At 49.2% G+C, this 14,613-nt stretch overlaps 1 protein-coding gene across 6 annotated transcripts in view; it reads left to right on the top strand.

The window, feature by feature from the left end:
- The window catches only part of LOC149358518 (solute carrier organic anion transporter family member 74D-like), a 199,173-nt gene that overhangs the window by 132,529 nt on the left and 52,031 nt on the right, over positions 1–14,613 (top strand). The window contains exon 1 of one of the 6 annotated variants that reach the window (XM_089570622.1): positions 13–157. The exons of the other annotated variants lie outside the window; for them this stretch is intronic. The gene's annotated coding sequence lies outside the window, so the exon portion shown is untranslated. Of the gene's footprint in view, positions 1–12; positions 158–14,613 lie in introns of those variants that run through there. 6 annotated transcript variants of the gene reach the window in all.

Below are 14,613 nucleotides of genomic sequence, written 5' to 3' on the forward strand. Positions count from 1 at the left end.
AAGCCACCGTCCCTGCCAGCGGAGTGCGCTTCGGGCAGGTCCAGCGTTTCGAGTGTCTCCCGGGGAAGCTCTCCCCTCCGATGTCATCCTCGCTTTGGCCGGACGCTGCCGATCGTCTTCCTCACCGACCACTGAGCGTTGCTGGTACATCAAATCCGTGAGAACTTTTCATTCACTGCCGAAAGAATGTCTCCACCTTTGCCAACCATTGCCCTCATCTTTGTATTGGTAAACGTGCATTGTAGTTCTGTGTTACTTCCCGCTTGTAGTCGTTTTTTCGCGATACCTTGTAGCCTTTCAATAATTGTATTGGCTCATATGTCGTGGTCTTGTCTTCTTACTCGATTGCCTTGCGTTGCGATCTCGTTTTGTTGTAGCCTCTAGTGTTGTGATTGTTATAATATTCCCCTGCCTGTTATAAACAACTCGTTGCTTTGTTGCAAAAGAGCCTTTCGTGAACTTTAATCTCGCATCGGCACACGTGCAACTCGGGTTGACTGCGGCTTAACTTTAGCTGCGTGCACAACTCACAAGTATAAAGCCGGAGGTTCGGGACTTAGATGGCGCCTGTGACAAGGACTGTGGTCAACGAAGTGCCGATGGGGAGAAAGAGGAGGAAGTTCATTTTAGAGTGGTTGTCCCCCTGTGCTATAAGTGCGCGCAGCTTCCCGTCTAAAGTGGCCGCGGCAGAGTTTCAGAAACTTGTAGAGCACAGCGGAAGCTTTGTTTGGCTTCGACAGTTAAGAGCTGCTTAAAGGGCCCCTGCCCACCCCGTGGTCGCAAACACTCTCTACCTCACTTTGAGCGAGCCTCCTCTCCTTCCATTCCCTCCTCGAAATTTTTCTCTCCCGCTCCTCGTCGAGTAGGCTCGGCAAGGCAAAATCACCCCTTCTTTCTCCGATGTAAGCCGGAGGCGTGGTGTCTGTGGAGTGCGTCACAGGGGCTACGTCATGGCCCCGCCTTCAATAGAATTCTTTGCTTGGTTTTTGCTGCTGGGTCTGTTCGAGGGGAGGGGGGGGGGGGCGCTGCGGGCGCGCAAACAGGGGGGGGGGGGCGAACCAACTCCCTCAGTTTTACTATTTTTTACTTTTTATGGCTAGGGTTCAAGGCTGTCGCCGCACGCTCCCTCCGCAGTTTTTTTTTTTGTTCCTTCATGCGGGTTTGTAGGCATGAGCCAGAACAGAAGGCGCTGCGGAAAGCGTTGTGCAGACGACGCGACGCCAAGGCTACGCCCAACCTTCTCCCGTCAGTCAGAACGATGCACCAATGGAGTGCCTTTAGCGAAAGTAACCCCCCATGACGTCAACGGGGTTCAGAGTAGTGGGGCGGGCCGTTTTTGTTGAAGGAAAGAACGAGCGGGCTTTGATTTGAATTTTCGCAGCTTTTCGGGGCGCGCATGGCTGTAGTATTGTGCAGAGGTTATCCTCGATGCCTCATCTATGCAGTGGGCTTGTTTTTCAAAAATGTCCGGACCCTGGGCAGTGGCCCTTTAAATGGATGGATCAAGAGCGAGCGCGTCGTAGAGAGGGGCGCTGTTGGCGGGAAGACGGTTGGCGAAAGCACGGTCAGGATCAAAGCTCATGATGGCAAAGCGTGGATGTCGCAAGCATGGTGGAAACAGTGGGTAGCCCTGTAGGCCGTGGAAGATGCGGCAAGAAGGAGACGAGATGGTCACCGAGGCATTAGTAACAAAGACGCAGAGGAATGGAGCAGCATTTGTCAAGTTGACGCGCTCCAGGACTGTCCTTTCGCTACAGCCCCACAAACGCAGTAGCTGAGCGTGGAGGCTAAATGCTGAGTAATCTCTTCAGTGTTGCTGTGGTGGGGGAGGTGCTTCCTATACTTTCCATGCTGCGTTCACCCCCCCCCCCCCCCCCCCCCCCACACACACACACACGCACGCACACACACCTTCAAATCACGACTTACCAACTAGCCCAAACTTCCACTTTGCCACATAGTTGTTGCGTTAAATCACTCCTGACCGATTCTTCATCATCATCAGCCCACATACACCCCCTGCAGGACGAATATCCTTTCCCACTGATCTCAAATTAACCCAGTCCTTCGCCAGCTACGACTATTCTACCCTCGCGAACTTCTTTCTAAGTCTTACCCGCCCATCTGACTCCATGCCGCCCTCTGCTACGTTTTTACCTTCACTTGGAGTACACTTGGAGAGTACCGCGACTGCGAGACGTGCGCAGTGGCGTGCAAAATACCGGAGCAGTCCTTGACACGGTGAACTCTCACGCTCGTTTTGCGAGACGTCCCTGTTTTTCCTGCACAGCACAGATAGCGTGTGTGTGTTCGCAGCTGTGCTAGCAAACACAACAGATAGGCTCACGCTTCCTGTGGCGGTAGTAAAACACTGCGCGCACGGATTCTGCTGGCGTTACGTGCGCGTCCCGGGACGAATGGCTCCCTTTGTCGAAAGCACGCCATTCAACGAGGACGTGGTCGCGAGTGTAAGGGCAGAAGCGAGGGCCGCGATGATGTAGCGGTTTTATTCCGTGGATTTCTGTTTAATCTCTCTCCTTTTGATGATGACGATGGATTTTATTGCGCAAGGGCACCCGAGGCCAAAGAGCGCTATGGCACAAGGGGTTTTTCCTCTTCTTGGATACGTCGCTGTTTGCACATATACGGCTGGCATTCAGAATGGTAAGGATGTCTGCAGTATGCACCGCTGTGCATGTGATACTATTATGATAAAGTCGTCTAAACGTGCATTGCAGATAATTTCGCGTCACATGCATACTCGTAGCGCAGGTCCGATGCACCTCTAAGGCCAAAATGCATTTCGCGCCGAAAGTGTATGCAACTAAAAAACGAAGAGTGGTGAGGCGAATAAGCCAGGTTAGAGTCGGGAACCTTATCCCAAGATCCATCCCACGCAAGTACGCCTTCCCTGTCTCCTAGGTTCTGCCTACATGCCTATATATGCGGAACTGGTCATTCTCTACTTCACATTAATAGATCTCTTTCCGAGTAACCTCTCGCGACCAATCATTAACACAGCGCTGGCGCGTCAACGACGGCAGCTGTTACAGCTGAATCGAGCTGCGCCCCCTGACGACGGCGGAGTGCGTCTCGCTTTCCGAGGGGACAGCGCATGCGCAGTCGCTCGCCCGTTCCTCTCAGCTTTCTCCGAAGCACGTTTCCCAAGCGCCCCGCGCGGCGCTCTTTTACGCAACCGCGTAACGTAACCGGCCCGCGCGGAAATAAAAAGAAAGGGCAGGCTTCCCCTGGGCAGCGCCGTCGCACGCGTCGGTACAGCGCGCCGGAATATTCAACGGGCGAAGGCGGTGGCGTTACTTGGCAGGCTATTGCGTCACGCGATGGGAGCCTGCGTCCGCCGAGTCGTGTTTGCGTTAACGATTTGCTGCCTCGAGTTTTCTTCCCCTCAGTGGCATTATGAGAGGTGGCAAACGGAGGAGGGGAAGGGGCCGGCAGGGAATGGTGTTCTTGTCTGGTTGCTTATAAATGAGCGTGCTGAGAGCGCTTTGTGCTGCTAGCGCTTGCTAATTCGATAAAAGCGGCTTGAACGGGCAAGCATGCATCACATTTGTTTATACGAAGCAGCCCTTTCCTCCCTCCCCGTCTGTTTTTTTCTCTTTCCGCCGCTGTATTTTTTTTTTTTTTTTTTGCTGGCATTGTGCGCATAGTAACACGCTGACTACGGCGGATTCGGAGTAAGGCGAAAAAATTTGCACGCGCTGTGACGTCACGAGGCGCGCCCAAGGCTGCGGGCGTTCTCGCGAATCGGAATCTCTTGCGACACGTACGCGTTAGTGCGAGTTAGCATAACCATAGTCCCTGCATAACTTATAGCATAGGTCGGCTGTTCTTGGGAAACGACGTCCTTGTTCTCGCGCTTGCGCCGCCTTTTGTGTCCTCCGATACGTTTCGCGGAATTTTCGTGCGCAGCTGCGGAGGACTGCAGTATAAGGTTTCGCAGTAGAGAAGGCAGGGGGCCGTGGTTTCGAAATTCATTTTACCCCGAAGCTAAATTCTAACCGCTTTGACACGGAGGAAGAAATTGCGGAGTTTGTTTTATACCCACCCGAAGTCTCTATTGAAATGAAAAGCAGAAAAGAAATACAATTTGCGGAAAATAAAAGCACGACGAAAACGCTGTGTCTAAGTTGCCTGATGTCGGCGTGCTTAGTGACAAGACCGCAATGTCGCGGCGCACGCACAATGTTTCAGGAACAAAGAAAATTAAATGACGATGTGTCGAAATGCTAGCGACTAACTCTGGGCTAACTCTATAAAAAGCACCGTGTTTCTGTGAACAAAAATGGCTTCATTTGATGGCGTATACGAGAATGAAGCAGTGATGATCATTTCGAAAAGCCAGTTTAGGCGGAATCTACACGTAAAGGTGTGCTATAAACTACTAATAATGGAGCTAACGCGAACGTGTAACACAGACTGCAGGAAGTAGATGAGCACGTAATGTGCGAGTCTTTATGTGCGCGTTATGTGCGTGTTATGTGGTAATGCGTGCTTAGCATTTAGAATGGGCGAATGTCGTGCCCACATGGCGTGCACGTTGCACATTGAACACACCTAATGAGACCAGGGCGAAGCATGCAGTCTGCATATCCGCGTGTACAGCGTTCGGGATTTTTAGTGATTTCTCGAGAGAGTTGATTGTCCGGCGAGAACTTTTCGGCGACTTTTCAAACTCTGCGTCGCCCCTTGGGTCACGCGCATGCCTAAGTCGGTTTAGGAATGGCTATTGGTCAGATTTTTTTACACATCACGCAGCTACCGTGGGCGCGGCCAATCAGCCGCGTCGCTGTTGCGCGTCAGGAAGCTCCTCCGCCCTGTGAATTATCGCGCGCGTCGGCAGCCTGACGATGAGGCCGGTTTGTGGAGGTGCGCCGACCTTTCAGCGTGCAAAAAGTAACGAGAGGAGAGGGAAAGGCGCGAAAACGCTGAAATTCAAACTTTAGTCGCAGATAGCTCCGTTTCTACTCAACAGATTTAAAAAATTCTTGCTGGAGGATATTCGTGAAGAGCCGTCCTTTAATATTTCGGGCGTACCGCAACTTCATTGAATAGTGTTTCATGGACCCTTTATGGCGTCTATCAAGGTGTCCAGGTTCTCAGGGATGAGGGTGGTACTTTTACTACCACCTACAGAGATTTTAAAGTTCCTGGGGGGGGGGGGGGGGGGGTTGTAATGGATGCCCCTGCTCAGTCAGGCCCATTGGCCTGGGAACTTTTGGCGCACCCTGTACACGCAGTACCAGTGTTCGCCGCGAGGGCGCTGCTTCTAAAGTAGCTTCTAACGTTAGCTTCTAAATTTTCCCGCGCGTCGAGTCCCCCCTGTGTACGTGACCCGGATATTGACACCCGCGTGCAAGATAACGCCAGACCGCTTGTCTGCCTGGCTCAGAGACGGATATATTTCACTGGCGCCGCCTGCGGCGTTCAACGGCGCTCGCTGCGCTGCAAATCGGCGCGGGGGGTAGGATGCTGCTCTTGCTTGTTTTTCTGCCTCTGCATTGTTTGTGTCGTTATGGCGGCGGCTTCGAGTGGCGTAGCGGTGTCGACCCACTTTCCTCTTTTTGCTCTTTCGCTCGCTCGTGTCGCCCGCGTCAGGGCAGCTTATTTCGTTTTATCGCGCTCATGTGCCGATGGGGAGAAGAGAAAAAAGAAAAAAAAAGAATCAAGTGAAGCGCAGATATTCGATCGGTGCCAGCTGCCATGCTTACTCTCGGCTTTTTCCCGCTTCATCGGGGAGTTCTGTGTAGTACGGCTGGGAACCTTCTATAACCGTAGCCGAGCTGAGTGTCGAAGAGAAGTGTGAGGGAGCGTCGCCGGGCAGCGACTTTTAGAGTATTGGCAGCATACATTTTCTATTCTCTCATTCCCGTAACTAGTCCTTCGTACCAGCCTCTTGTTGCTAAATGTTTATTCATTCATTTATATTTGGCTGCTGCAGCGGACACGCTGCGAAGCTATGCGGTGTCGTTCTGCTGTTGTCGATTGCACGTGGACACGCGTTCGTTCACGTAAGCGTTGAGAATCGCTCCAGCTTTTTTCTTCTCACCCCCTTTTTCAAATGCTCGTGTAATGTATCTTCGTGGGCGAAACTGAGCGACCCGCCTCGCATTTTGAACTACACGTGAAGGTCACGTGATGACGCTCTTTCCGTCGCTTCTGGCTCAAGGTGTTTAAAAAGTGGTTTGAGTACACGCGGATTTTGAACCCAATCATGTGGAACGACAACGCTGTTAGTTTTGGTTTGAACTTCATCACGAAAGTCATGTAAAATTTTTTGAGATGTCACGTAGACGGAAGTTCTGCCGGCTTTTATTTTCGTAAACTGCAAAATACTTGACATACTTCAGTTTGCTACTCGACTGTCGTGCAGGATAGCGAAGACTATAAGGGCCATGTTTGGGTGCTTTAACGCTTCTCTGGCGCTACCTATAGCGTAAATGGGATAGTTCGTTATACTGACGCGTAGCACGGTCATGCCAGTGGTGGTGATAAATGCACTTATTCAACAACGTCTTCTCGCTAGAGGAACACACGAAGTGGTTGCGTCAGCAAAGTTTTCCACTTTTGGTATACAGGTAACGAACTAGGAAAGTCAGAACGCCGTGCTGCGCGTTCTTCTGGTCGCATCTGTGCATCGAATTGTAGTCGGGCCCGAAGCTCACCACTTTGCCGCTCGGGTAGAAAAGGTTTCTTACCGCAATTTCCATGTCACGCGTAACCGCATTCAAAAGCTCATGCAAAAGCTCATTCAAAAGCTCATGCAGAACCGCATGCAGAACCGCATGCAAAACCGCATGCAAAACCGCATGCAAAACCGCATGCAAAACCGCAAGCTTAACCGCAAGCTTAACCGCAAGCTTAACCTCATGCAAAACCGCATGCAAAACCGTAAGCGTAACCGTAAGCGTAACCGTAAGCGTAACCGTATGCGTAACCGTATGCGTAACCGTATGCGTAACCGTATGCGTAACCGTATGCGTAACCGTATGCGTAACCGTAAGCGTAACCGTATGCGTAACAGTTATCGTAACCGTATGCGACACCATGCGCGTAACCGCGAATGTAACCATCATGTATAAGTAAGGCGCCTGCTGGCAAAAATAGCAAAAAGAAAGGAGCAGTTTTTGTTTCGCGGTAGGCCACGTGTGAGTCGTCTCGTGGCCGCTATCAGCATGCCCTGGCCCATTCGGGGCACGCGCGCATATCGCAGCCGTGGGGAGGTCTCGCTGTGTGACGGCCCCCGGGTCGCGAGCGTCGTCGATAGCGAAGACTGGGGCCGCCGGCGCTCTTGCCCCCATTCTGCGCGGCCGCGCTGTTTGAGCAGAGATTGCGTACGCATTGCTCTCTTCGGCTGCGCACACGCATGCGCCGCCGCCGCTGCTTCTGCGTCCTTGGACGCGTGCTTAATGTATAGTGTTCCGTGGTGCTATGTTTCTGTCCCTTTTTATGCTTACTACATTAGTACGTGACTATTCTGACTTTGAAATGACAGTACCGTCGTTGAATGTATGGACCTGAACAGCGTTTCCTGTGAGACGCAAACAGGCAGGCAAATATGACGCTTTCTTGGAGAGGGAACACACATGGCCGCCCCACGGCGCTTGAGGAATGCGAAGAAATACGATTAAGAAGAAAAAGAGTGATTGAAGAACAAACAGAAAAGAGAAAGAATGGAGGAGAAAATGGCTTTTCATGCGTGTGTGCACCTTTCAAGATCTTCATCAGCATATGGCTCGCATGACTTGGACTTCGAGATAACAGACGACTGGCGGTTGTTTATCCAGGACGGGAAGTCGTGGACTTTGGCAGAATATCGGATGCAATCTTGAGGTTAAAAAATAGACGTATACAGTTGGCAGCGGGTGTGAACGAATTAGGGAGGTCCCTTGTCCTGCAGGAGAATTAATTTATATAGATGATACAGATAAAGATTATAGCGTTGCTTTTTTTTTTTATCTCGTGATTGAGTGTGCACGCAAGACGTGTCAGTAAAAGATTGAGCGCGCTTGTCCGTTTTTGATATCGCGTCGCCACCAGAGGCCTCACCCAAGCAGCACCTCCTTGAGCAGTCTATATAGGTTGTGTTGACCGGAGGGACTTCCTATAACCGTTGGACTGTAGTTTCCAAATACCGCCGGATATTACGGCCCACCGCTTCGCGCCGTCGGACTTATATACCTCATAAAAAGGTCTATAGACAGTCTATAGTCTTTCTTATAGACTCTGTTGTCTTCCTGTAGATATTTATTTCTGTCTACTCGTAGTCTATAGACTCTCTATAGACAAAAGTATATAAAAGTGTATGGCCATAAATCTATAGATTGTCTATGGATTGTCTGTAGCATTTCTATTGCCTATATACTGTTCTCTAGGATTTGTCTAAGAGAGTCTATAAACATTATAGACAGAAGTCTTTGCACAGTTTATAACTGTCTAAAAATTTCTTGTAAGGGATGGCTCGTTTCCATGGTGAAGGAACATCTGAAGAGTACGCCCTCCGCGTCCGACGAAATCATCCTTCCATTGCACGCTGGAGTGCCCCAGTACTACTACAGATGTTCTGCTGTATAAATAATTATCTTATGAGGCAACCGCAATGGCCGTCATTTTCCGGAATAGGAGAGACTCATTGCATAGTCGATGACAAAAAAAAAATCTGTGCCATAGAGGAAGAACTAGAAATGCTACAACGAAATTTTCACCTGTGTTCAAGGGAGCTTCTATAGATTTGGAAAAAATATCCCGAATAACGCTGACCAACGGCAGTTTCACTCAGGTCTGGCGAGTGTGTAGCATCTTTGCGGGCTTTACTGGGACAGTTTTTGCCCCTTTACAGTGATGGGAATGCTGCGCCAATTGCGCCAATCTGCGCCATTTCGATAAAGCTGCTACATGCTGCTCCAAAAAGGGGCCTTTTTGCAAAATTGCGCCAAAGCTGCGCCAAAACGAGCCGTCGCCAACGTCAGGTACTGCCCTGTGAGGGAACTATGCTTGCGACTGTTGTCCGCCATTGAAGTCTGAGAGTAGCCGGTAAAATCCAATACTATCCAGTTCTCAGTCTTCGTCTAGAGTGCTCCGCATGGTGCTCCGTCTACTTCGTCTCTGATGGGAGAGTGTGACTGAGTGAGGGTGTCGTGAACGCGTCACGCTTTCCACCGCGTCCGAGCTCCGAGCGTTTCCGGTTGGCCGGCACCGGAGGCCAGTAGTTGGTGGAGTGGGCCGTGGCTAGGCCTTGGCGCGTCGGTGCGCGCTCTTGCACTTTCCCGCCGCTCGTTCGCCTCGACGGCGTGGTTTCAGCGGTTTCAGCGGCGTCGTGGCGGCGTCACGATGGCGCTCTCGAAACTGAAAGGTAAGCTTTTTCTCTTTTTTTGCGCCTTTTAGTTTATTCAAATGAGTCTTTCTGGACATAAGAGCTGATGAGTCAGTGTGGCGGGGTTCAAATTTAGAAACTGAACATGACTTAACAGTAGCAAATTGAGCGAATGGCGGTGGATGCACGTTTCAGGACCGTGGTAGTTTGAGCCTGCAAGAGAGGGTGCTGTTAATTCCCGGTTTGTTTACTTTTTATGAAAGAGTACTTGTAGTTTTGTGGCGTTCGTCTTACGCTAGTATCAGCTTCGAAAGCCCTGGAGCACGTGGCGTGCTGGGCAGCCGTGTAACGTCGCTCAGTAATTTCATATTGCCATCCGCAGTTCTACGAATTCCGTGGTTGAAATAAAGCTACAGTGACGTCCGGGCTGCCCATAACAACCTTGCGGCACGAAATGCATAAAACTCGCCGGCGACCGGGCCATTCACGCGCTCCTTTATTCACTCGGCATGCGAGGTCGCTTGGTAGTTTCGGATTGTCCGGCTGCGGAGCCTACGGAATGCGTTTTCCTGACATCACTTGGCTGATTGAAAGACGTCCTTAAAGCAGTGCCTTTGCAGCGTGAGCTGAAAGTGTTATATGGATATGAGCACTGAACTCATGCTAAGGAGTTTTATGTAGCGGCTTCTGAAATAAAGTGTATACCGCGGACGTATATGACGCCGTACATTTCTCACGGAGTTGGTGGGCCTTCTGGCCTTCGTGCTCGTGTTGCTGCCGTAATTAAAAAAAACTTCCGAGGCGAAAATGAAAGAAAGTTCCACGGAATGCGGTATTTTGCGGCCTTCCGGCTATACGATGAAGCAACAAGCGTCTTCTGGCGCGCCCGCTACGTTCGTACGATTTTGGCGCTGCGCTGACGGCCCTGTCTGTTGTCGAAGCTTGGCAGGCTTTGCGAATTTACGGCGGAAGCTTTCAAAAAGTAAGGGGAAACAAGGTCGTTTTTCAGGGCAGCAATTAACGGGCGGGTAAGGGATACGTGGGAGAAAGCCTCCACCCTTCCTCGGCGGTCGAGGACTGCATGATAGCGCGATCGCGCGCTCAAAGCAGGTGCGCTCTCTGTCGGCGAAAGTGGTACTGCTTTTATAATTACACGTGTCCGGTTTTTAGAATGGAGCTTGCTCTGCCAAACATCTAGACAGAAGCCTTCAATACTTTGCAATTAGTGAGCTGCAAATTTTTGGCACTTTGCTTATTCTGGATTTATCACAAACTGCTCTTTTGTTTTTACGTGTTCAAATTAACGTTTATCCAAATTAACGTTTATCCAAATTAACGTTTATTCATCAAATTAGTGCAGGAAAGATTGCCGGTATGTGCAGCTCAGGTGCTCTGAAAGCCCTGAAAAAGCTACTTTTGCAGCTATTAGTGCAACAGCTACAACCCAAGGACGCTGCAGTGAAGGGCTCTGGAAATTTCGACCACCTAGGTATCTTTAACGTGCACTGACATCGCACGGCCCTCTGGAATTTTGCCTCCATTGAAATTTTGTTAAAGTTAATTTTTAATATTCAGTTCTGTATCGAGGAACGTGTTTCTATAACTTGTACTGCCACGTTTGAATGAAGTGTATAATTGTTAACCATGACTGTTGTGGGAAAAGAACCGTAGTGTTTCCTGGGTCTTTATTTTTTTTTTAGAATATGTTTAAGCACTCTACAATTATTCTCTAATTTACAGGATCATATTGCTTGCATAACAGCTTTTTATTTCATCAAACTAACATTATTATTTATCGTTTGCAGGACGCAACAGCAAATTTAACTCTGGCATATTGAAAGATATCGACTGCAATGGAGATTGCTTCGAGGTGTGGTGCAGACCAGGAAAAAGGGAAGAAAATGCTTATTGCATTATTTGTAACCAGACAATCAACTGCTCACAGCATGGTGTCACAGCAGTGAAACGACATTCACAGAGTAAAAAGCACTTGGAGCTGACCAGTAAGCTTCGGGGCCCTGACGGGAGGCTGAAGAGGCCAGCTGCTGTTCAAGCATCGTTGGATTTTTCATCATCGACAGGCATGATGACCCATGCAGACCGTGTCACAGCTAGCGAAGCACTTTTTGTTTTGGCATTGACGATAAAAGGTCTCCCATACTCATGGGCGGATACGGCTACACCCCTTCATCGCTTGATGTTTCCCGACTCAAAGGTGGCTAAAGACTTCTCCTGTAGTAGGAAAAAAGTGTCTTACGTTGTGTCAGATGGGCTTGGGCCTTATTTCAAGGGACTTGTGCATGAGGAACTGAATCGTCCTGGTGTGTTTTACAGTATCAGTGTAGATGAAACACCACTGCCAGAACAGCGGTGCCAGCAGTTTGATGTTCTCGTGCGCTACTTTTCTGATGCTGAAAAAGGAGTAGTGGTCGAGCACCTGCAGTCGTTTCGTTTGGGGAGGGCAACGGCTGATATCCTTTTGAAATGTGTAAATGAAGCCACTGAAAATATTCCTCGAGCAGGGTTTTTTTCATTTTTCAGTGATGGTCCAAATGTAATGAAGTGTTTAAAGAAAAAATTGACCCAGGAAGACGGCCCCTTAATGGAAATCGGAGAGTGCTCGCTGCACAAGGTGCACAACGCGTTTTCATGTGCTCTTGATTCATTTGGTAGTGAAGTTGAAACTGTAGTCAGTGACGTGTATTACTTTTTCAAGACATCTTCGGTGCAAAGTGCCCAGCTCCAAGAAAAACAAGAGGCTCTTGGATTGCCTGAAACTGTGTTTTTGCGTCATGTCAACTGTCGCTGGTTGTCTCTTGTACCAGCCGTGGAAAGACTAGTCGAGCAGTTTTCTGCCCTAAAGAGCATCCTAGACTCCCAGAAACCAGTGCGTGCTGCAGGTAGCATGAGGGCGAGACTAAACAGAAACCTGAATGACAAAAGTTTCTACGCAAAGGCTCTGTTTGTGAAGAATGCAGGTGACCTAGTTGTGGGATTTCTGACGCTGTTTCAAAAGAGTGAACCTTTGCTGCATGTTCTTTATGATGAAATGGTGATGATGTTGAAGAAAATTTTGGGCAGATTTCTGAGGCCTCAGGTGTTCATGTTGAAACAGGGACATGAGCTCGCTTCCATTGATGTCGAAAGTTCGCAGAATTGGAAGGAAAGCATAGTAGTTGGGGCAGATACTGAGGAAGCTATGAAATCTTGGTCTGCTTCAGAGAAAGCTGAATTTCGACTAGGAGCTAGGTCATTTTACATAGCGTGCTCAAAGTACCTTCTGACAAGGCTTCCTCTTCAGAATTTGACACTTCAGCACCTCAGGTGCTTGCACCCAAACACCCACTCCCAGGAGTCTTCAGCAGAATCGTTCAGATATCTTGCAAAATGTGCGCCTCAAGTGATACAACCTAGCCAAGTTTCATCTCTCCTTGATGAGGTGACACTCTTAAGCTCTGAAGCGCTGAATGTGGGCACTGATGGGCCACTTGACAAATACTGGCATAATATATTTATCATCAAGGGCGCTCAAGGTGAGAGAAAATATCCGCTTTTGACTAAGCTTGTCAAGGCCCTTCTTTCGCTTCCGCATGGGAACGCTGATGTTGAGCGAGGCTTCAGCCAGAATACAAGGGTTTTGAATGAGAGGTCGAACCTTTGTCTGGCAAGCGTGAATGGTATTCGCCAGATTATGTCATTTGCCAGAAGGTACAACAGTGACCCATGCCAGCTTTCAATTTGTCCAAATGTCATTAGGGCCGTTCGAGGCGCATCGAAACGGTATGCAGAGCGCATTGCCTGCGAACAAGAGAAGTCGAAAAGGCCACGTGCAGGTGCGGATCCAGTGCTAGCAAGTGCCAGCTTGTCTAAAGCACAAGCGAAACAGAAGGTAGATGAAGCGCAGCACATGTTCAGAAATGCTGAATTGCTGATTGAGCGGGGCATGAAGCTGAAGAACTTCAGTGACATTGCGAGTGGCCAGGCAATATTGAGCCAAGCTAGGGAAAAAATGAATGATAGTGTCTCTCATCTGGCTGCCTTTAATAAGGGCTCAAAGAAAGGAACATAGGCCTGTCCATCTGGTATCAGTATTTTTAAAGCACATGCCTAATTCCCTTTCATTTCTCTTGATTCTTGTGCGAAGGGTTGTCATACATGCTTACTGCAATCCAAGATGGTCAGTTCCTTTTTTTCTCGAAAGCAGGTTTAGTTCAGTGGCTGCTCCTGTTTACACTCATAATTTATTTTAATATTTTGAGTACTTCGGTCTCAGTTCTTTGTTGCTGGTGAAGACAATATTTCTTTGTCTTGCGGTACAATTACCATGGTAATGATTACCAGTGCTAGTCAATATACACTTTGTGTGTTTCTGTATTGCATTGCATTGATGTATGCTGTTACAAATAAACTATAAAGTTGTCTTCTAAGCTTTTTTTTTCGGAAATGCCGGCTCTTGCTACAAAACAAGTGACGCTTGCTACAAAGCGAATATTTTCCTGCTACAAGGCCTGCTACAAAATGGTTTTGGCCATTCCCATCACTGCCTTTACGCGCCCGCTTCTGAGTTGTTCGCCTGCAAGGACAAATGCGTACTCGTTGCGCGTTGCCCAACACGCGATATGTCCCTCGCACGCGAGCCAGCTGTGCTGCTATATCGTTGCGAATGCTGCGCTGCGTCACGTTGTCACTCGATGGCCTAAGCGTGGGCGTTTCATTATAAGGAGTCGAATTTTCTTTTTCGTTTTTATTTTAATGGCCGCGCGGCTAAGCACACAGAGGACTGTCTCTCCCCTGTCATGCTCTAGTTTCTTCTTCTTTTTTTCGCGTTTTGCGACGCATGGCGACATTGCTGCTGCAATGTTCTGCGGGGCAATATAGGGAAGCTTCCGGGCCAGCTTTCGAAAGCGCGACGGGCTGTACCTCTTATATGAGGAACATTCGAGATTCTAGGCCAGACGCTATATAAAGCTGCTCGTGCGTCTGCGAACGGCAGGACGCCTCTTGACTGGCTGCGTCCACGAGTTGGCCAATCACTAAGAGACGTCTGAGGTGTCGCAGTTATTTACGAACTGATCCTATGTTGCTTTTTATACATGTAGCAGACATGTGCGTCTGTTTTTCGGGGGTTATACGGCAACGTCTATTTGTTTTCGTAATAGCATGTCTGCCGAGCGATTAGTCTCTCGAAACCGAAACTACGGTGACGTAACGATTCCGGCGTCATGTGCCCGCCTTCCAACCAATGAGGATGGAGAATCGCAGCATTCACCTGGCCTCGGGGG

The sequence above is a fragment of the Amblyomma mixtum genome, chromosome 2 (genome assembly GCF_055824585.1).
Source record: "Amblyomma mixtum isolate Tamu chromosome 2, ASM5582458v1, whole genome shotgun sequence".
NCBI lineage: Eukaryota > Metazoa > Arthropoda > Arachnida > Ixodida > Ixodidae > Amblyomma > Amblyomma mixtum.